We start from the raw sequence: 20,526 nt of genomic DNA on the forward strand, positions 1-20,526 counted from the left end.
ATGTATAACATTTGTATGAGTGTTTTTGGACAAGAACATTTTTGTCCGTTTTGATTCTGAGTGTAAGTTTTGTTAATTGACAAGTGATAAAATGACTAGACTAAATGACTTGTTTGATGCATGTAAACTCAGAGGACAATAATTGAACAAGAAACAATTATGTGTTTTGATTCAGTTCAGTTTGTTTATTTAATCATTTATTTAATAGTCTTTCCTGTAGCTCAGTGGTTAGAGCATGGTGATAGCAACACTAAGGTCATAGGTTTGTTCCCAGGAGGTTGCACTTTCTCAGAAGCAAATTTGTAGTATAATGCAATGTAAGTCGCTTTGGATAAAAGCTTCTGCCAAATGCGTTCATGTAAAACAAAAGATTAATCACGATTTTAATCACGATGCATGTAAATAAAAGTCAATAAAATACAGAAAGGAAAAAGACAGTTGAGATGTATCATGTACAGAAAGACCCTAAAAAGAAAGGAACCACAGCACTGCACATTCTGCATAGCTCCCAAATGTACACATCTGATTTAAATAATCGGCTCAGAAGCAAAGAGATCGATTTGCTAGACATGCTAGGGAAGGGAGACAAAAAAAGTGCAGTAAACTGGAGATGAAACCCCTGACCTATAAAATTTCATACAAAATCAATTGTTCCTCTAAACACCTAAATGAATTACTGTCTTTATAAATCAAAATCTTAATTTTCTTTAAAAAAATCTTAATTATGACTTTACAGTTAATGTAGCCTATATATTTTTTCAGAAAATATGGCTTTGTTTACCACTCCATGTAAACAAGAATGTCACCTCTCTTATCGGTATCTAAAGAAAGATTGTGTAAGTAGTCATTATTACAGGCTTTACTGCTGCTATGCTTACATGAGGACAGTTTGCAAAAAAATTCACCAAGGAAAGTTCAATAACTGATTCTATCACCAATAAACCCTCCAGAATGCCTACTTCCATACTATATAAGCGAAAATGAGTAGACGTCAAGTTCAAATGCAAGTATAAATGAATTTCTCATCACTTAATTATGTTTTTACCAACACCCACTTACAAGTTATTGTTAATATGTCATAGTCAAATATGTCAAAGAAGATACGGGTCACTTGACAATAAAACATGGCGGACGCAGCAAGTCCAAAATGTATTCATACTACTCCCACACATACTACATAGAACGTTTCTTTCCCATATTTATATGCTGTGTGTTATTATTAGATTTATAACATGTATTTAACAAGTAAAGTAATATAGAAGAGTACCTAACATTTTGCAGATCCGTGTGTGAAACAAAACACTTCCTACTCATTGTTAAGATCACCAGACGGAATCCCCTGCAGATACACAAGAGGGGACTCTCCCCATCACCGGGACTGCCATTACACATTACACTTCCCATAATCCATTGCAGGACTCATTATGTTGATCACTCTCACCCGTGTCTATTGTAGCTTGTTACTTCTGTTAACATAAGCCTGGATTGTTCTTTCATTCCTTTCGGAGTCTTGTTCGTGTTACAGCTGCATTTCTTTTTGGATGACCATCTTTTGACCCTGGTTTGTTCTTTATTTTCTGTGAATCTCTGCTGCCTGCCCTGACCTGACCATTCCCTGCCATCTCGTCTATCTATGTAACCTGCCTGCCCTGATTTTTGTCTGTTTTGAGATTGTTTATGAAAGCTGCGTGTAGATCCTCAACCCCTTAGTGTCTTGGAGCAGATTGTGACAGAAGTCAGACTAACACATTATAACCAACAATAATGGCTGATGAGTCCCGCCAATGGGAGTTGTAGTGAAAATTGAATCCTGGTAAATGTCTGTAGTGCCGTCTGGTGGAGCTCAAGGGACTCCTTCTGATGATCGTAACACTCAAAGTATTTTTATCTATTGTTTTGTTCTCTAAATTACTTCTCTGAGTTCGAGTCTGAAACTGAAATAAAGGTCAAACTTTTTCATAGACCTTAAGTCACGTGTCATTTCATTAGATGTAATTATCCAAACTCTCAATAGCTTCCTGCTTTTTGATTTGTTTCCAGTTAGAGGGTATTTTACCATTACCCGTAAAAAAATGTTCATATTTTGTTTCCAGATTATTCTTGAATCTGCAAACAAACCACTTCCAGTAGGGCAGTTCAGAGAGATCAGGTGTAATGCTCCATGTTTCATAAACTCCTCCTGCTGTTCTGTAGTCTCTACAGGGGAGTGACCACTCAGATTCATCTGGATAAAAATATTCATCACTTGATGCTACTGATGTGGTGCATATTTGAACTGACAAGTCTTTTGAGTGTCTGTAAGACATCCCTCGAATTCCATCCACTCTATGGAAAGGTACACTGTGATCTTCATCGTGGTTTTCTATTGTGTTTGTGCAGATGGCATTACAGAACGGACACTGAACCCAACAGCACTCACAGAAGTGATCAATCAGAATCTCATCTGGTCTGTTGTTCTCATCCAGTTTTTCATCAAATGTATCTGTGTTGAATTCTCTGCTGATATCAGACATGGTAGAGGGAAGTTTTGTTCTTATCACATCTTCTAGAAGTTTAAAATCAACATCATCATGTTTGACTCCACTGAAGTCCTTCACAGAGAACATCAGAACATCTGAGAGCTTCAGTGTGAAAAACCTCAACCACACATCAACATTTCCTCTGTTCTCTTGAACATGTTGAGTAGATTCATGTGCTGCTGTCATGATCTTCTTCTGCAGGAGTTCAATGTTCTGATTCATCTTGAGCTGAACACTGACATTGAACTGATCTCTGATGTACTGACTCACTTCATCTCTGATGAAACTCTTGAAGTGATCTTTAGGGTTTTTAATGTAGTTGATGTATTTGTCAAAGTTCTCCTCTTCTGCCAGTCTCTTCAGGATGTGTTTCTCCAGATTTGATCTGTTTCCATTCAGTGATGGACAGTTTGCAAAAATAGCAGCTGATGATGCTCCTTTACAGTATTTCTGGAAAATACTGTAGTATTCTCTCTTCTTCTTCTCCAGATAGAGATCAGGATCTTTGGCTTCTCTGAACATTCTGTGTTGGTCAGTGAATGTCTGGTTTGCTTTCTTAAATATAGAAAATACTAAATCTATGAAGAATTCTCTCTTAAACACATATTTCACTTGTCTTTCCTCGTATTCTGTTATTTTTGCCTTGATGTGATCTGTGAGTATTTGAATGCAGCTTTTGTTGTAGCCCATCTTGGAAATATTGAATGACTTGATTGTGTTATCTGTTTGATGAGTAACATCTGAGATCAGGCTTCTTATTTGTGTTTCATCCTCAATAGATAGAACAGACCCAAACTTCTCTATATTTGCTTTGTATACATGTTTAGCATGTCCTGTAACTGCACTGGATTTCTTGAATTGAACATAATCTGAAAAATTTGGCACATTGAAAATATTCCTCATGTTCTTCCAGGTGTCTACATGGACACTTTCATGGATGTCACAGAGGAGTTCTTTAACATCTCTCAGTATGTCAATGTCTTTGATTGGAGGAAAATCTGTTGTTATCTTCTTCACACAATCTTCCCAGAACACATCAAACTCTTGATTCAGTATTTTTTTATTGTTTACTTCTTCTTTGAGGTCTAAAGTAAGTTCTTTGCTCTTTTCTAAGAGATTGTTTTCATGATGTGTCCCCTGAGCATCAATCTTTCTCTTCAGGTCTCGCTGCTGAAGAATCTCATTTAATTTTCTTTTTGTTTCTCTCACAATGTTTTCCTGAAGCTCCTTGATTTTTATTGCAAATGACACTTTCCACTGAATCATGATATCTTTGTCTGTGTCTTTCTCAAATAATTCTGACATTGATTTAATCACTTCATCACTTTTCTGCTTCAGTTCTTTTTGAAGATATCTTTCATTAACCTCATGAACTGTTTCATTCACTATTTGGTTGTGTAGTTTGCAGAGGTGGGGGACTCGAGTCACATGACTTGACTCGAGTCTGACTCGAGTCACAATTTTCAGGACTTGCGACTTGCTTGATTGAAGTAAGAAAATGACTTGACTTGACTTTGACTTGAGAGCAGGTGACTTGAGACTTGACTTGACTTTAAATGGAAGACTCGACAATGACTTGAACTTTGTAAAGTAATGAAATTACCTAAAATAATTATTGTGACTCGGCAGCACTACAGCGCCTGTGCCTTTAACGCTGCTCAACTCAAACCGCGCCAAACAAGGTGAAACAGCCAATTACTGTAGAGCAGTTACGATAGAGAGGAAACTGCGCATGCGCCTGGCGGCTTGAAACAGTTGTGGCCGTTACAATGGCGGACAACAGTCGAGCTCCACAGTCACGTTTGGCTATAAGGACTTTGAACTGGACCGTGAAAATAAAAAATTATTTGCCAGATGCAGAGCATGCAACGCGAGGATTTCTGACGCGACAACCACAACGTCGAATTTCATCCGACATTATAAGAACCACAAGGAAAGGTTACAAAGTAATTTCTTTATAGTCAGTGTAATAAAACGATTACTAATATAATGAATTAATCGTTTCTGTTTGTCATAATTTTGCTTTGGTTGTTTTTTATCATTAGAAAAGTGATAATCGATCATCACTGGTAGGCCTACATCTCGTCTCATAAGGTGATGAATTGGGGAATCTGGCTATAATGGCGTAGCCCGAATTGTTATGTTCTTAAAACATTAAAATCATCTTAAAATAAAGAAGGGCTTCTCTGTATTACATGTAGGCGAATGTCTATATTAAATGTGCGCATGTTCAAGTGTTTGTGTGGACTGCGTGTGGAAACTGAATAGCAGCTCGATTATATACTGCATGACTGGCTAACATGGACGCGCCGGTGAGATCACTTGAACTTAAAAAAACTCTTTAAAAACTTTTCGGTCATACTGACGAGAATAATTTCATAGTTTGAATCTGTTAAATGTCTAAATTTTTTTTATACTCACAATAACAGCAAAACGTTTTGTGCTGTAAAATAATGAAACCCGTTCAAATAGAAAACACATATTCTCAGATTATATATTACGTATGAAACGTTCATACTGCGTGTCCACCGCAGAGATGACGATTAAGCATCATAACTTCATCACTGGGCTATATTAACATACATTTTATTTATATTCTACCGAAATGAAAAAGATTCGTTCATTTTGATAAACAAGATTCAATACCGAAGTCAATAAAATGATCCGGGATTCCCATCAATAGATGCAAATTCCCTATAGGCCTACTGTTCACATTAATGGACAGCACAAGTATTACAGCATCATATACTTAAAACATACAATAGTCAAGTTTTCAATCACAATTCTTAGTTTATAAGCTTCATAGCCTGTATAAATGCATTCTCTCAGATACAAGTATTTCCATTTCTGTGTAGACGTTGCAATTAAATTGAATTAGATTTTATTATACATTTCAGACTGGATTTCTTTTGTGTAAGCAACACTTTTATTTTCAGATATTAATGTTGCACAGATATGCATATAATTCATATATAGCAATGTGAATAAGATACATAATGTATGTATATAAGTTCATCTTTTCTGTGCAAAAATAAACATGTATCTAAAAAATTAACCTCTGTTTATTTTAGTACTGCGACTTGACTTGACTTGAAACTTATCAGGACTTGACTTGACTTGCTTAGGGTGAACCCTTGACTTGACTTGACTTGCTTGATTTGTCTAAACTGTGACTCGAGACTTGACTCGAGACTTGATGGTTAAGACTTGAGACTTGCTTGGACTTGGCCATATGTGACTTGTTCCCATCTCTGGTAGTTTGTTCCCAATTTCCAGCATTGCACTGCGAAGAGTCCACGTCCACTTGCTGTATTCTGTCTCCAGTCTCCTGCCTTCTGAAGTCATCAGAGAATTTCTAATACTGAACACAAATTGTTCATTCAGTAAAGCCTCCCAGAGATCTTGAACTCGCTTTTTTAGGTCTGACAGTTTCATTCCATCTGATTTTGAGGCTTTTGAGATAATAGTTCTTTAGTTCTTGAATATTCTCACAGTAGTTTGGGTTTGGTGGTGCCATGGGTGTGCTTCCCTCCCACAGCTGAGCAAAATACTTCACATCATTACGTACATCAAATCCAATGACATCACTGAAACATTCTTCAACACAACCTTCATCTTTAGCTGCAAGTTTTGTCATCTCATCCAGAGTCTTCTGAAGTTTTCTCTTTCCTTCCAATTTTTTTCTCCAGCTGTGACGTCTGAAACATTCTGATGTACAAAAATACAGCTGGGGTTCAGTTTGACCTTCTTCATCCTCAGAAAGGCCTGAACAACAATCTGAAGAATTTCCTGCATCTCAGACGGGTTTTCTCCAAAGATGTTGATCAATGTCAGATGTCCAAGACCAACAACAAATGTGGCCAGTTCATTGTCATGATGTCTTGTGGATCTTCCAGACAGTTCAGAACCTCGAAGACCTTCAGTATCAACAACCAGAATATAATCAAACTTCATCTGATGTTTCATCTCCTCTGAGACTCTGATCAGCTGCATGAACGCTCCTCTGGTGCAGCGGCCGTTACTGACTGCAAACTCAAGTCCAAACATGGCATTCAGCATGGTGGATTTCCCAGAGCTCTGAATCCCTAAAACTGACAGAACAAACACTCTCTGATCTCCCAGTTTCTGGATGAGTTCATCTAGAACAGCAGTTACAGTATTGTTCAAAATAATAGCAGTACAATGTGACTAACCAGAATAATCAAGGTTTTTTGTATATTTTTTATTGCTACGTGGCAAACAAGTTACCAGTAGGTTCAGTAGATTCTCAGAAAACAAATGAGACCCAGCATTCATGATATGCACGCTCTTAAGGCTGTGCAATTGGGCAATTAGTTGAATTAGTTGAAAGGGGTGTGTTCAAAAAAATAGCAGTGTGGCATTCAATCACTGAGGTCATCAATTTTGTGAAGAAACAGGTGTGAATCAGGTGGCCCCTATTTAAGGATGAAGCCAACACTTGTTGAACATGCATTTGCAAGCTGAGGAAAATGGGTCGTTCAAGACATTGTTCAGAAGAACAGCGTACTTTGATTAAAAAGTTGATTGGAGATGGGAAAACCTATAAAGAGGTGCAAAAAATGATAGGCTGTTCAGCTAAAATGATCTCCAATGCCTTAAAATGGAGAGCAAAACCAGAGAGAGGTGGAAGAAAACGGAAGACAACAATCAAAATGGATAGAAGAATAACCAGAATGGCAAAGGCTCAGCCAATGATCACCTCCAGGATGATCAAAGACAGTCTGGAGTTACCTGTAAGTACTGTGACAGTTAGAAGACGTCTGTGTGAAGCTAATCTATTTTCAAGAATCCCCCGCAAAGTCCCTCTGTTAAAAAAAAGGCATGTGCAGAAGAGGTTACAATTTGCCAAAGAACACATCAACTGGCCTAAAGAGAAATGGAGGAACATTTTGTGGACTGATGAGAGTAAAATTGTTCTTTTTGGGTCCAAGGGCCACAGGCAGTTTCTGAGACGACCCCCAAACTCTGAATTCAAGCCACAGTACACAGTGAAGACAGTGAAGCATGGAGGTGCAAGCAGGTTCCCCGTCCCCTGTTCCTCCCCCTTGGGCGGACAGACGCAGGCTCCGGCCTCTGGCAGGCGGTGGCTCACCCAGCACTTCCGCCCCCTGCTCCTCCCCCTCGGGGGACGGACACAGGCTCCGGCCTCTGGCGGACGGCGGCAACCCCCCCGCTCCCACCTGGACGAAAGCCACCCCACCTCGACCCAGGGGCGCGGCAGCAAAGGTCGCCGTTCCACCGAAGTTTTGACGGTGGCCGCACTGTGCACTTCCGTTTCCCCAGAGCCACCGCTTCGGGCAGCCACTGGCGGACGCCCTTCGTCCGCGATGCCCGAACTCTCCGGCACCGCGAGGCCACTCGGCGGCGAGGACTCTCCGACAGCATGTCTCTCCTTCCTCCCGGGTTTCGGCACCAATGTAACATCTCAATAAAATGGAAGGAAGGAGGCGGGAACCGGAAAACATTTAATAAATTAATATAACAGCCGGCGGCCCCTCACGGACGACCGCCGGCGAACAAAACATGAACATAAATATAAATACAAACATAACGTAAGTTCGGGCCCGGTCCTCTCTCTTCGACGGTCCGGTCGCTCGTTCCTTTTATATACTCCCATCTCCTACGTGATTCGAGCCCGGTGTGCGCACAGCTGGCGCTAATTCACAATTACTCACCGGACTCGAACCACGGTCTCGTCCCGCCTACTCTACTACAGTCACATTGTACTGCTATTATTTTGAACAATACTGTACCCACATGACAGGAACATGAGCAGCATCTCCATCCATCAGCTCCAGTGGAAATCCAGACTGGAATCCTGTGAGTTTGTTTGTTTCATAAAGATCTCCATAAACTTACTCATGTGAGATGTATGCTGCTGCTCACGAATGTTGATCATCTTTTTTTTACTTATTTCTTGTTCTAGCTTTTCCATTTGAGGTCAATGAAGTTCTTTGTTTTTCTGACACCACTGATGCCACAGTTCACCCTGACAGGGCAGAAATGATGATTTCTGTCAGAGGTTTATTCTTCAGTAAACTCATTATCTCTTGTGCTGCTTCTCTTCCTCTCCTGCAGTCTTCATCATCTACTCTGATATCTGAGTGTTTGGACACGTCTTCAAGTCTGAAGTTGAACCTTCCTGATCCTGAAGATGGGAGACAATCATTTATGACTCTTCTGAGTTCTTCAGATACATCTGACTAATTCCTGTCCTTCAAACCAATTTTGTATTTTCCTTTCCTCATCTCAGTAACAGCAGATTCATCCTCAGTAAGAAGAGAAAATGAGTGGCTTTTTGACTTTGTACAGGTTTTGAATCTTTGTTGCGTTTTTGTCATTCTTTTCAAGTTTTGTCAGAAGAACAACATTGACTGAAGACATTTCAGTGAGAATCTTCATCTGTGTCTCATTGTCTCCTGCATCACCATGAAGATTACAGAAGGCAACACAGTCAGTAAATGTATCTGTGTCTTTTCCAGATGGACAGTACCAGGCGATCTCCACCACTCCATCCATCAGTAGTCTGGTTCTGCTGCTGCCTGGACAGTTTCTGGTGAAGAACGTGTTGTGTTTCTCATTGATCAGACTGTTCATCAGGTGAGATTTAGATGAAGATACAGAACCAAACCTGAAGAACGACACCATTGGAGTTTCTGCTGTGCACACTGACTGGACTTTACTGATGATGTCATTGTCAGTATTTCTGATCTTCCAGCTCTTGTTGATTTGTCTGAATGTCCAGAGAGGAAACTCAATGTGTTGTGTGAATGGATGTGGAACAAGCAGAGGAAGAGCAAACTGACGACTGAGAGAGTTTAGTGACCATCATCTGCTTTAAGTGACTATCTGAAAAATGAAACACGGCCATCTGAACATCCATCGGGTGAACAGGGTGTGGTGTACTTGTTGCCGCATTAGACGAAGACACTTCATTGGAAACATCATCATAAAAATCCCCCTCAATTTCAGATAATTCAAAGTCTCTTTGTTGTGTGTTATTTTCTTCATTGGTCTTTTTAGTTTTAATGAATCTTGATCGGTAGTTCATCATCAGTAGTTTCTGTAGATATTTGTTGACCAGCTCTTCTTCAGCACAAGACTCATGAGACTGTAATGAATGTGATGATATCCGAAGAACATCTGAAGCTCTCAGTTTATTCTGGTGTCTTCCTTTAAGATGAAGTCTGTGATAAAGTGCTCTGTTTTTTCCGTCTTTTCCTGTTGCAGGTGCTGATCTGTCTCTGTGCCTCCTGTTCTGAAGTCCATGATTTTTCCTGTTAAACACAGTTTTTACAATAATGTTATTTCACTGAATTATAAATAATAAAATACATTACAGTATCCTAATGCTAAACACTACAAGTGTTGTTTAATGACATCCAGAGTTAATTAATTTAATACGTTAACATTTATTTATGTTAATATATAAAGTGTTGTTTTTGTACTCTCACCTTTACGTTTTCTATAAAGTTTTCTATACAAACAGCAATGTTGTAAAATTATCCCTATTTACACAGATTCACAAATACAACAAAATTATGCTTTCTATGCTATGTTAAATTATGCTTGCCAGGTCAGCAGTCACTTGTACAGAAACACATTTTTTTTTTTTAAGTTGGGATATTGACTTAAACTATTAAACAACACTTCATGTTATCATAAATGAATAACAACCAATCAAAGCAAAGCAGCGTTCTGCATAATTATATTAACTTAAAAACAAGTCTGTTTCCCCTCCTTGAACTGCTACCTTACCGTGGTGAAGGGGTTTGAGCACCCGAATTACCCTAGGAGCTATGTTGTCTGGGGCTATATTTCCCTGGTAGGGTCTCCCAAGGCAAACAGTTCCTAGGCGACGGGTCAGACTAAGGGCGGTTCAAATCCCCTTATGATGACAAGGAATTGGAGGACTGTGACGTCCCCCGGCATGGCGCAGCCGGGGCCCCACCCTGGAGCCAGGCCCGGGGTTGGGGCTCGTATGCGAGCGCCTGCTGGTCGGGCCTCCCCCCATGGGGGCTTGGGCCGGGCTCAGCTCGAAGGAGCCTGCCTCCCTTGGACCCACCACCTGCAGGAGGGACCGTAAGGGACAGGTGCAAAGTGGATCTGGCGGCAGTCGAAGGCGGGGAACTCGACAACCCAATCCCTGGACGCGGAATCTAGCTCTTGGGAAATGGAACGTCACCTCTCTGACACGGAAGGAGCCTAAGATTGTGCGTGAGGTTCAGAGATTCCGACTAGAGATAGTCGGGATCACCTCTACGCACAGCTTGGGCTCTGGAACCACACTCCTCGAGGAAGGATGGACTCTTCACCACTCTGGAATTGCCCATGGTGAGAGGCGGTGGGCTGGTGTGGGCTTGCTTATAGCCCCCCAGCTCAGCCGCCATGTGTTGGAGTTTACCCTGGTGAACGAGAGGGTCGCTTCCCTGCGCCTTCTGGTCGGGGATAGGTCTGTCACTGTGGTGTGTGCCTATGGGTCAAATGGCAGTGTAGAATACCCGGCCTTCTCAGAGACTCTGGGAGGGGTGCTGAAAAAAAAGCCCTGACTGGGGACTCCTTCGTTCTGCTGGGGGACTTCAATGCCCACGTGGGCAACGACAGTGACACCTAGAGGGGCGTGATTGGGAGGAAAGGCCCCCCGGATCTGAACCCGAGTGGTGTTCTGTTATTGGACTTCTGTGCTAGTTACAGCTTGGCCATAACGAACACCATGTTCAAGCATAAGGTCATCAGTCATCACATGGCACCAGGACACCCTTGGCCGGAGGTCTATGATCGACGTTGTGTTTTTTTTTGTGGTAGAGTCCTATCGGGCCTGGCTGGCTTGTGGGACTCCCGAGGCAGCTGACAGGTACCGACAGGCCAAGCGGACTGCATTCCGGGTGGTTGGGGAGGCAAAAACTCGGGCCTGGGAGGAGTTCGGTGGGGCCATGGAGAAGGACTATCGGTCGGCCTCGAAGAGATTCTGGCAAACCGTCCGGCGCCTCAGGAGGGGGAAGCAGGGCCCCACCAACGCTGTTTACAGTGGAGGGGGGCAGCTGTTGACCTCGACCGGGGATATCATCGGGCGGTGGAAGGAATACTTCGAGGATCTCCTCAATCCCGCTGTCACGTCTTCCATTGAGGAAGCAGAGGCTGAGGGCTCGGAGGCGGACTCGCCCATCACCCGGGCTGAAGTCATCGAGGTAGTCAAGAAACTCCTCGGTGGGAGGGCACCGGGGGTGGATGAGATCCGCCCTGAGTACCTCAAGTCTCTGGATGTTGTGGGGCTGTCTTGGCTGACACGCTTCTGCAGCATCGCGTAGCGGTCTAAGACAGTGCCCTTGGATTGGCAGACCGGGGCGGTGGTCCCTCTTTTTAAGACGGGGGACCGGAGGGTGTGCTCCAACTATCGGGGATCACACTTCTCAGCCTACCCGGGAAAGTCTATGCCAGGGTATTGGAGAGGAGAATCCGGCCGATGGTAGAACCTCGGAGTCAGGAGGATCAGTGTGGTTTCCGTCCCGGTCGTGGAACACTGGACCAGCTCTATACCCTCTCCAGGGTGCTGGAGGGTTCATGGGAGTTTGCCCAACCAATCCACATGTGTTATGTGGATTTGGAGAAGGCATTCGACTGTGTCCCTCGCGGGATCTTGTGGAGGGTGCTCTGGGAGTATGGGATTCGGGACCCTTTGCTAAGGGCTATCCGGTCCCTGTACAACCGGAGCAGGAGCTTGGTTCGCATTGCCGGCAGTAAGTCAGACTTGTTTCCGGTGCATGTTGGACTCCAGCAGGGCTGCCTTTTGTCGCCGGTTCTGTTCATAATTTTTATGGAAAGAATTTCTAGGCCCAGCCAGGGGCTGGAGGGCGTCGGGTTTGGGGACAACACGATTTCATCTCTGCTCTTTCCGGATGATGTCGTCGTGCTGGTCCCATCAGACCAGGACCTTCAGCATGCACTGGGACGGTTTGCAGCCGAGTGTGAAACGGCTGGGATGAGAATCAGCACCTCCAAATCTGAGGCCATGGTTCTCAATCGGAAAAGGGTGGCTTGCCCACTTCAGGTAGGTGGAGAGTTCCTGCCTCAAGTGGAGGAGCTCAAGTATCTGGGGGTCTAGTTCACGAGTGAGGGAAGAATGGAACGGGAGATTGACAGACGGATCGGTGCAGCTTCTGCAGTAATGCGATCGCTGTACCGGTCTGTCGTGGTGAAGAAGGAGCTGAGCCGCAAGGGGAAGCTCTTGATTTACCGGTCAATCCACGTTCCTACTCTCACCTATGGTCATGAGCTGTGGGTAATGACCGAAAGGACAAGATCCCGGATACAGGCGGTCAAAATGAGCTTTCTCCGCAGGGTGGCTGGCCGATCCCTTAGAGATAGGGTGAGAAGCTTGGTCACTCGGGAGGAGCTCTAAGTAGATCCGCTGCTCCTCCACATCGAGAGGGGCCAGCTGAGGTGGCTCGGGCATCTTTTCCGGATGCCCCCTGGACGACTTCCCGGGAAGGTGTTCCGGGCATGTCCCACCGGGAGGAGACCCCCGGGAAGACCTAGGACACGCTGGAGGGACTATGTCTCCGGGCTGGCCTGGGAACGCCTCGGTAACACCCCGGAAGAGCTGGAGGAAGTGTCTAGGGAGAGGGACGTCATGGCATCCCTGCTTAAACTGCTGTCCCTGCGACCCGGCCCCGGATAAGCAGTAGAAAATGGATGGATGGATGGATGGATGGACAAGTCTGTTTTTATTATTATTTTTTTGCATTGAAGGTTGATTCTGTCATCCTTAGAGTGGAGTTTTCTAGTTCTGTTTTCTAGTTCTCCCCGACGTGGGTATTTGTTTAAAAATCTCTTACACTCCTTGGCTATTTTAAGGATTTCCGCCAGAATTTTGCCTGCCAAAATTGAAAAGCTTCCCGTAACCACATGCAGAGGTGTAAATAAAAAATGTTTGTATACTTTTACAGGAAACACTTCGGAGTTAGATAATACACTCTTGAAAGTGATACAAATTATTGTATATTTGTCTGTGTTATAATAAACACATAAAAAACAGGCGCTCTTTTAGTCTTTTTTTTTATAGCCTGCAGTTTGAAAGTACATATCTCAGCCCATAAGGGATACCAGTCCCTGAAAACAAATGTACTTGTTTCCAGCACATATCTGAAATTAGAGGAAAAAGGAAATGTGTCTCTATCATAATCTAATCAAGAGTTTTCCAACTGAAGAAAGGATTTTTTACACAATTTCCGCCTACCCTAATTTGAAGTCTACCCATACCCACAACCAGTTGAAAAAAGGCAATATCTTGGAGTCATTTTACAGAAATCCCTTTGAAATTACATAAATAACTGCTGTAAGTGATGCCAATTATTATACATGTTGTCTCTCCTGTGATTAACCATCTAAATATCAAAGAAAGGAATGACACACAGTAATACATTTTTCCTTTTATTTTCAAACTTAACAAACTTATTTGTAATTGTAAATATAAGATAGTAATAAAACAGACAATCTCAATAGGTTTCTAGCGTTTTACGCTCGAACCCTAAATATAAGACAAGTGGGGGTTGCAGAAGCGCAATACTTGCGAAAAGATGTTCGCTTCTTCAGACGGGCTTGGAATCCATTCATCATCCGATGAACTCCGACTGTAATTTATACAGATGTTTTCTTTTATATAATACAAAATAGAATACTCAACGGAATACCCGTGTACCGTTATTTCAGTTGTGACCATCACAAACAACTAAAGAAAAACGTGTGCAAAGCGCTATGGGGACATGTAGGTCGGGTGGAAAGGAGAATTTTGGTGGGAATGTCCGTCTCGTGATTTCCACTATTTCTCACTTTCCTGACACAGTACAATCACAAATACACAAACTCCTCAAGGGTAGAGTGTGTGCTATCTGAAGATTTTTTCTAACATGATGATAAGAAGCTTTTTCACACTAATAGTGACCTAGCAGGAAGTTACAGCCAAGATATTCATTAGAATATGAGACTTCAAGCATTAACTTTTTCGACTTTGTGTATCAGCAAAGATTGGTATTAATCATGGTTTTACTGACCCAGCCATCAATTGAACACCACCTTAGTATTTAGCTCAGATCAACAACTATATCACCCACTAAGTCTGGGAGGAACCTTGGGGTGATGTTCGACGACAAAGTGAAATTCACCTCCCACATCCCACCATTCCTGTCGGAGCTTCTCAGCTGCTTGTCAAAGCTCTGGTCATATCAAGACTGGACTACTGTAATTCTCTACTGGTCGGCCTTCCAACCAATGCAGTCAAGCCCTTGCAAATGTCCCATAATGCAGCTGCACGTCTAGTTTCAATCAGCCTAAAAGAACCCATTTAAACCACCTCCTGATTTCACATAACTGGATGCCATTTGTAACCCACATCAGGTTTATATCTCTGACACTGGCCTTCAGAATCATAATGGCCATCTACCTTACAGTTTTTTTCAATTGCTAACATCCCTTTGACCAATCTATAGTCACATTTTTAAAACTCTAAATACAATTAACACAACATCGGTCTGTTGTGGCCATACCATTAACAAAATGAATGTTGTTTTCACACAAAATCCAATCAATTAACATGTTTCTAGAATGCCTACATTTTCTTTACATATAAGCATACCCAATACCAAAATCATGGATCTTTATTGTGTTTTTTACAAATGCTTAAACGCAGCATGCCAGAAATGAAGACCTATTGTTCCAAACCATAGATACAGTATAAAATATCTACTTCTGCAACAATATCAGAAGTAATGCAGTTTTTGTAATGCCACCAACTGTTAGTATTTTGACAGTCATTGCGGTATGATTGACTACGTATTCATGTTGGATAGAAAACGAGTGCTAAAGTTTTGACCGAAAGATTCGATTTTGAAACGGGTTTGCAGTGTTTTGATAGAGTTAGTGTATATTGAAAAAGTTTTTAAGGGTTTTGAAATGTAGAGTTTGTATTTATTTAACAAACTGTGGTTTTGGTCAGAAAATTAACAATTTGGCTAATTGTGTGATGTAGGTGAGTTGCTGTGTTACAGTTTTTTTCAATTGCTAAGAAGCGTTTCCAATTCTTAGAATACTTTTTCTAAACTCTTAACACAGCAACTCACCTTCATCACACAATTAGCCAAATAGTTAATTTTCTGACCAAAACCACAGTTTGTTAAATAAATACAAACTCTACATTTCAAAACCCTTAAAAACTTTTTCAATATACACTTACTCTATCAAAACACTGCAAACCCATTTCAAAATTGAATCTTTCGGTCAAAATTTTAGCACTCGTTTTCTATCCAACATGAACACATAGTCAATCATACCGCAATGACTGTCAAAATACTAACAGTTGGTGGAATTACAAACACTGCATTACTTCATGTTTCAGTTCTTTCTGTATAGAACATACAGTAAGATGTTTTTTGTTTTCATTCATTCAGCTGTGTGTGTGTGTGTGTGTGTGTGTGTGTGTGTGTGTGTGTGTGTGTGTGCGTGTGTGTGTGTGGGTGTGTGTGTGTGTGTGTGTGTATGTGTGTGTGTGTGTGTGTGTGTGAGAGAGAGAGAGAGAGAATTCATGGTGCATTAGATGTGTACAACATAATATCTAAATGTGAAGGAGTCATCAATACTTTATAGAATGTACAACTGGGAAAAAAACAGTAAGCGACAGAATTGCACAGTGAAGACTTTATTAGCAATATGAAATTGCTGTCAGTGATCAAAACGAAACAAGGACAAACATACATGGCCTTTGATTTACAGTAAAGTGTGCAAAAGTAGAACAAAAGACTGTCTTTTTTTTGTGTATGTCCATGTAATGGAAAGTCTTCAACACCTGGCTATGTCTCTGATTGAGATTGCAATCAGCTATTGCTTATTCTAATTATCAGTAAATTATCAGTATACCGTAAAAATGCTTATCAGCTGTATGAATATATATTTAAAATATTTGTTTCAATACTTTGGAGCTGATATTGTTGCAGAAGTAGATATTTTATACTGTATCTATGGTTTGGAACAATAGGTCTTCATTTCTGGCATGCTGCGTTTAAGCATTTGTAAAAAACACAATAAAGATCCATGATTTTGGTATTGGGTATGCTTATATGTAAAGAAAATGTAGGCATTCTAGAAACATGTTAATTGATTGGATTTTGTGTGAAAACAACATTCATTTTGTTAATGGTATGGCCACAACAGACCGATGTTGTGTTAATTGTGTTTAGAGTTTTAAAAATGTGACTATAGATTGGTCAAAGGGATGTTAGCAATTGAAAAAAACTGTAAGAGTTTAGAAAAGTATTTTAAGAATTGGCAAACGCTTCTTAGCAATTGAAAAAAACTGTAATTGGTGTACGTCAAAAGTGATACGAGTCCTTGTGTATGTGGTGTAGCGTTCGGGTGCTGTTCTGACGACTGGACGATGCGTCTGCCGCATATGGGTATGTAAGCTCACTTTTAATGTGTTGATCGCCTAAGAAAGGTACATGACCATTTTATTTTGTTCTTGTAGCATTCAGATGCACAGCAAGGCGTTAGCACATTTTACGGTGTGTTGCTGCTGCATGTCGTGACGCTCCAACGCTGCTGTTTTGTCTTGCTTTGTTTTGTTTGTGTTGATTTCTTTGTTACGTTTTGGTTACGATACCATACGTATTATGTTGTTTTTTGTTTGTTTAGACCGCTGTGTTGCTTGCTTTGCAAGCTTGCTCTGCTTGGCTAGCTGCCTGCCTGCTCGCTTCTAAGTGCATGTAAACCTGTGGGTGTCAGGTTTTTCCATTTTTATTTTATGTGGCTTTGAAATATTATTGTATCTTCATCCTGTCTATTTCGTTACAAGAAATTGATGTTTTTGGTGTGTTTGCTTCTAGGAGTTGGGGAGGACCGGGGCGGGGTTGCAGGCTGGTGCGGCCATATACTGTAGTTCCTTAATCACGTTGTGTGGTTTTCCTTTCTTCGTGCTTTAGGTTGTCTTTGCCTTGAATTTCACATTTGTACTTGATTTAGTTGTAGCACGTGTGGCTCCGTTGCAAGCCGGACACCTAGCCTGCTTCCCTGCTGGCGATCCCCAGACTCTGGTTGGCAGATCTATCTTAACCTCATTTTACTGTTTTCTGAGCCCATGTTGCTATTTGCATTAATTAAAAGTATTATAGTTTTAAATGACTATTGGGTTTTTCCCAAATTATTGATTCAAATAAATGATATTTTGATATTCACGTCTCTTGGTCTTTAGTTTATTGGAAATCTGAACCTGTGTGTTTGAATCTATATTTCCAAGATAGGTATACTGGGTGGCGTAGTCGGTTACATTAATACCCTTTTTTCTTGTTTTCTTGTCCCTTCCACTCCCCTGAGCTCGGTCACATTAATTTAAATACGACGCACTTTGTTTCACAATGTAGAACACAGGTTCTAGACGGCACACGCATCACGAACGAGCGACAGTGTTTTGGGGGAGGAGAGAGTGAAGTTCGCGGCAGGCCCAGAAAAACGTAGCCGTGGATTGTGACGTAGATACGTGACGGTAAGTGAAACGTCTCGTTTGCATGATTCAGAGTCGACTCCCTTTTTACGAGCCAATAACTTTATTTATTCACCTTAGGACTTACAACTCTGAAGACTGCTTACTTTCAAACACAGCAAGATAACACAATGCATGAAATGTAATTTTCATGATCTTATGCTACGTACTCTTTAAGGTAATCCTTATATTCAATAGAATTAATTATTTGGCAAAACCATGTGTCGAAAAAGAGCTTTTTCTTTGTTACAACTAAAGGGCTGGTTATACTCAACGCAGTCGCTCGTTCACCTGTGTGCGCGCGCCAAATATGACGTCATCACGGAGTTAGCGGAAGTTTGCTTTGTGTCCGCGCAAACTCATTTCGCGTGGCGGCGTGCACAACATTTTTTGTGACTCGAGCAAACAGTTCGCGCGGCGCCGCAGTCAACATGAAAGCTTTGAAGAGATTTTGTCTGAACATGTACGCCTGTACAGACATCTTTAATCTTCAGTGTGTCTGTTTTATATTGTGTTCAGAATAAAACAATATTTATCAACATTGCTCTTTTGAACTGTTCTTATATCTTCTCATTTTATATAACAAAGACATCCAATGGGTTAATCTATAGCAATGTACATTGAGCAGTCCCTAACCAACAATATGTAGAAATGTGTCTGCATTATGCACAGAAATGAAAGAGTGTACAAAAATGTTGATATAAAAATTTATTAAATCAACAAACAATAGTTTGAAATGCATTTCCCCGTTCAGGACATACATCTGCATAACAAGAGCGATGTATTCTACATCTCCACATTTTGTGGCATGCAGTGGGTGAACATGCCATCTCCATTTTAGCCCTTTTTTTATAGTAGCAACAACACAAAATCTCCTACGTTTACTTGTTGAGCTGCTGCTCGCAAGACGCCATTCTGAATGATCTGACGTAATTCCGGTAAAATTCCTACTTTTCTTCTACTTCCTGCGGATTTACAGAACGATTTCGTTCGTGCGCCCCCTGTCGTTTCAAAGAATATCTCAACGGCGAACGCGTCAAGTATTAACGTCTCATCCGTTTGGCGAGCTGCCGCGCGGTCAGCGGAGGCTCGCGAAGCGGAGACCGGCTCGTGTATAAACAGGCCTTAACCCTAGAGGTCATTACAGTAATTTATACAGGTATGAAATGACATGACGGTGAGCAAATGATGACATCAATTTTTGGTTAACTGTCACTTTAAGTGCAGCCAAGAAAAGCTTGCATGCGCGATAACGTTTGTTTATGTTGTGAAGTTGAAACCATCTCATGTGATAATAACTTTTTTTGTGATTTCTCTTCATGTAAAGCTGCTTTGCTGTAAAAAAAATGTGTGTGTGATGCTTTTTTGCCGTTGAAATAAACACGTTTTGAACAATGTTTCCTCTCTTTTTCACCTAAGAAATACTTTTATTGAGCCCTATAGTCTGTCCTCTGAAAAAGCCCACCCTTTCTTACGCACAGGCATACTGCGTAGTTGAGAGAGAAAGTTGAAAAGAGTGTCACAAAACCGATGAACCCTGTTTGGCATTGATTTGGGGCATTTGCCAGAGTTTGCGCTCTGTTTGGCGACACCGCTGAGAACTTCGCACAGCAGTTCTCGCCGGTGAAGGAGCAGACGGAGGCTATAAGCCATATTCTACCGCACCGCGACTCGGCCGCCTACAGACCTCCGAGTTCTCATGCAACGTCTGCACCCCAACAGCCCAGGGCCCCTTCAACATCTGCTCTGGTTCCTATGCACCCCCAGGTTGCATCCCGGAAGAGGAAGTCGAAAGGGAGATCTCCACCCCATCAGCAGCCTTCCAGAAAGAAGAAACACTGACGGGAAGAAACCTGGGGGAAACAATATCAGGCCCGACCCTCACAGTTCAATCTCTGACCGGTCGGTACGGGACGGTTCCTGCCTCGTCCCTAAAGCCGGCGCCCACTTACTCACAAAGAGAGTTTTCCTGTTCCCCCTGGGTATTCCTTCTAGCCGTTCGCACACTCCACTGGACTGTGCCCAGAAAACCCGACCTTACGCCCTGGCGAGGCGTAAAGGTCGTACAGACGACAGCTGTTGCCACTCTCAAATCGACAGTGCGTACAGCTGTCCTGCCAGGCAGGTAAGTGAGCAGAGCCATCCTTCCCCCCGGGGCCCCTCCGGGGTTTCCCCCGCGACATGGTCAGCTCTGCCAGCCATCAAACCACCCTCCAAGGGAATGGTGAAGCAGACCGTCCCCTTGGTCCCCCTGTCACAGTCCCTGGGAGCTCGAGAGCTGCCCACACTGTCTCGGTGACTAATGAGGACGGTCCGTCTTGGTTACTCGATCCAGTTTGCCAGAGACTCTCCAAAGTTTCGGGGCATCATCTCTCCCTCTGTCAGGGAGAGATACCTTCATGAGCTGCCATTCAAGATGCTCACGCAGAGGCACGTCCTGACATCTATCAGGTCAAAAGC

General features: G+C 42.2%; 1 pseudogene; it reads right to left on the bottom strand.

Annotated features, from left to right (window-relative positions):
• Positions 1-218: 218 nt before the first annotated feature.
• Positions 219-19,719, bottom strand: LOC130425754 (interferon-induced very large GTPase 1-like; annotated as a pseudogene).
• Between the last annotated feature and the right edge of the window lie 807 nt (positions 19,720-20,526).

The sequence above is a fragment of the Triplophysa dalaica genome, chromosome 7 (assembly GCF_015846415.1).
Source record: "Triplophysa dalaica isolate WHDGS20190420 chromosome 7, ASM1584641v1, whole genome shotgun sequence".
Lineage (NCBI taxonomy): Eukaryota > Metazoa > Chordata > Actinopteri > Cypriniformes > Nemacheilidae > Triplophysa > Triplophysa dalaica.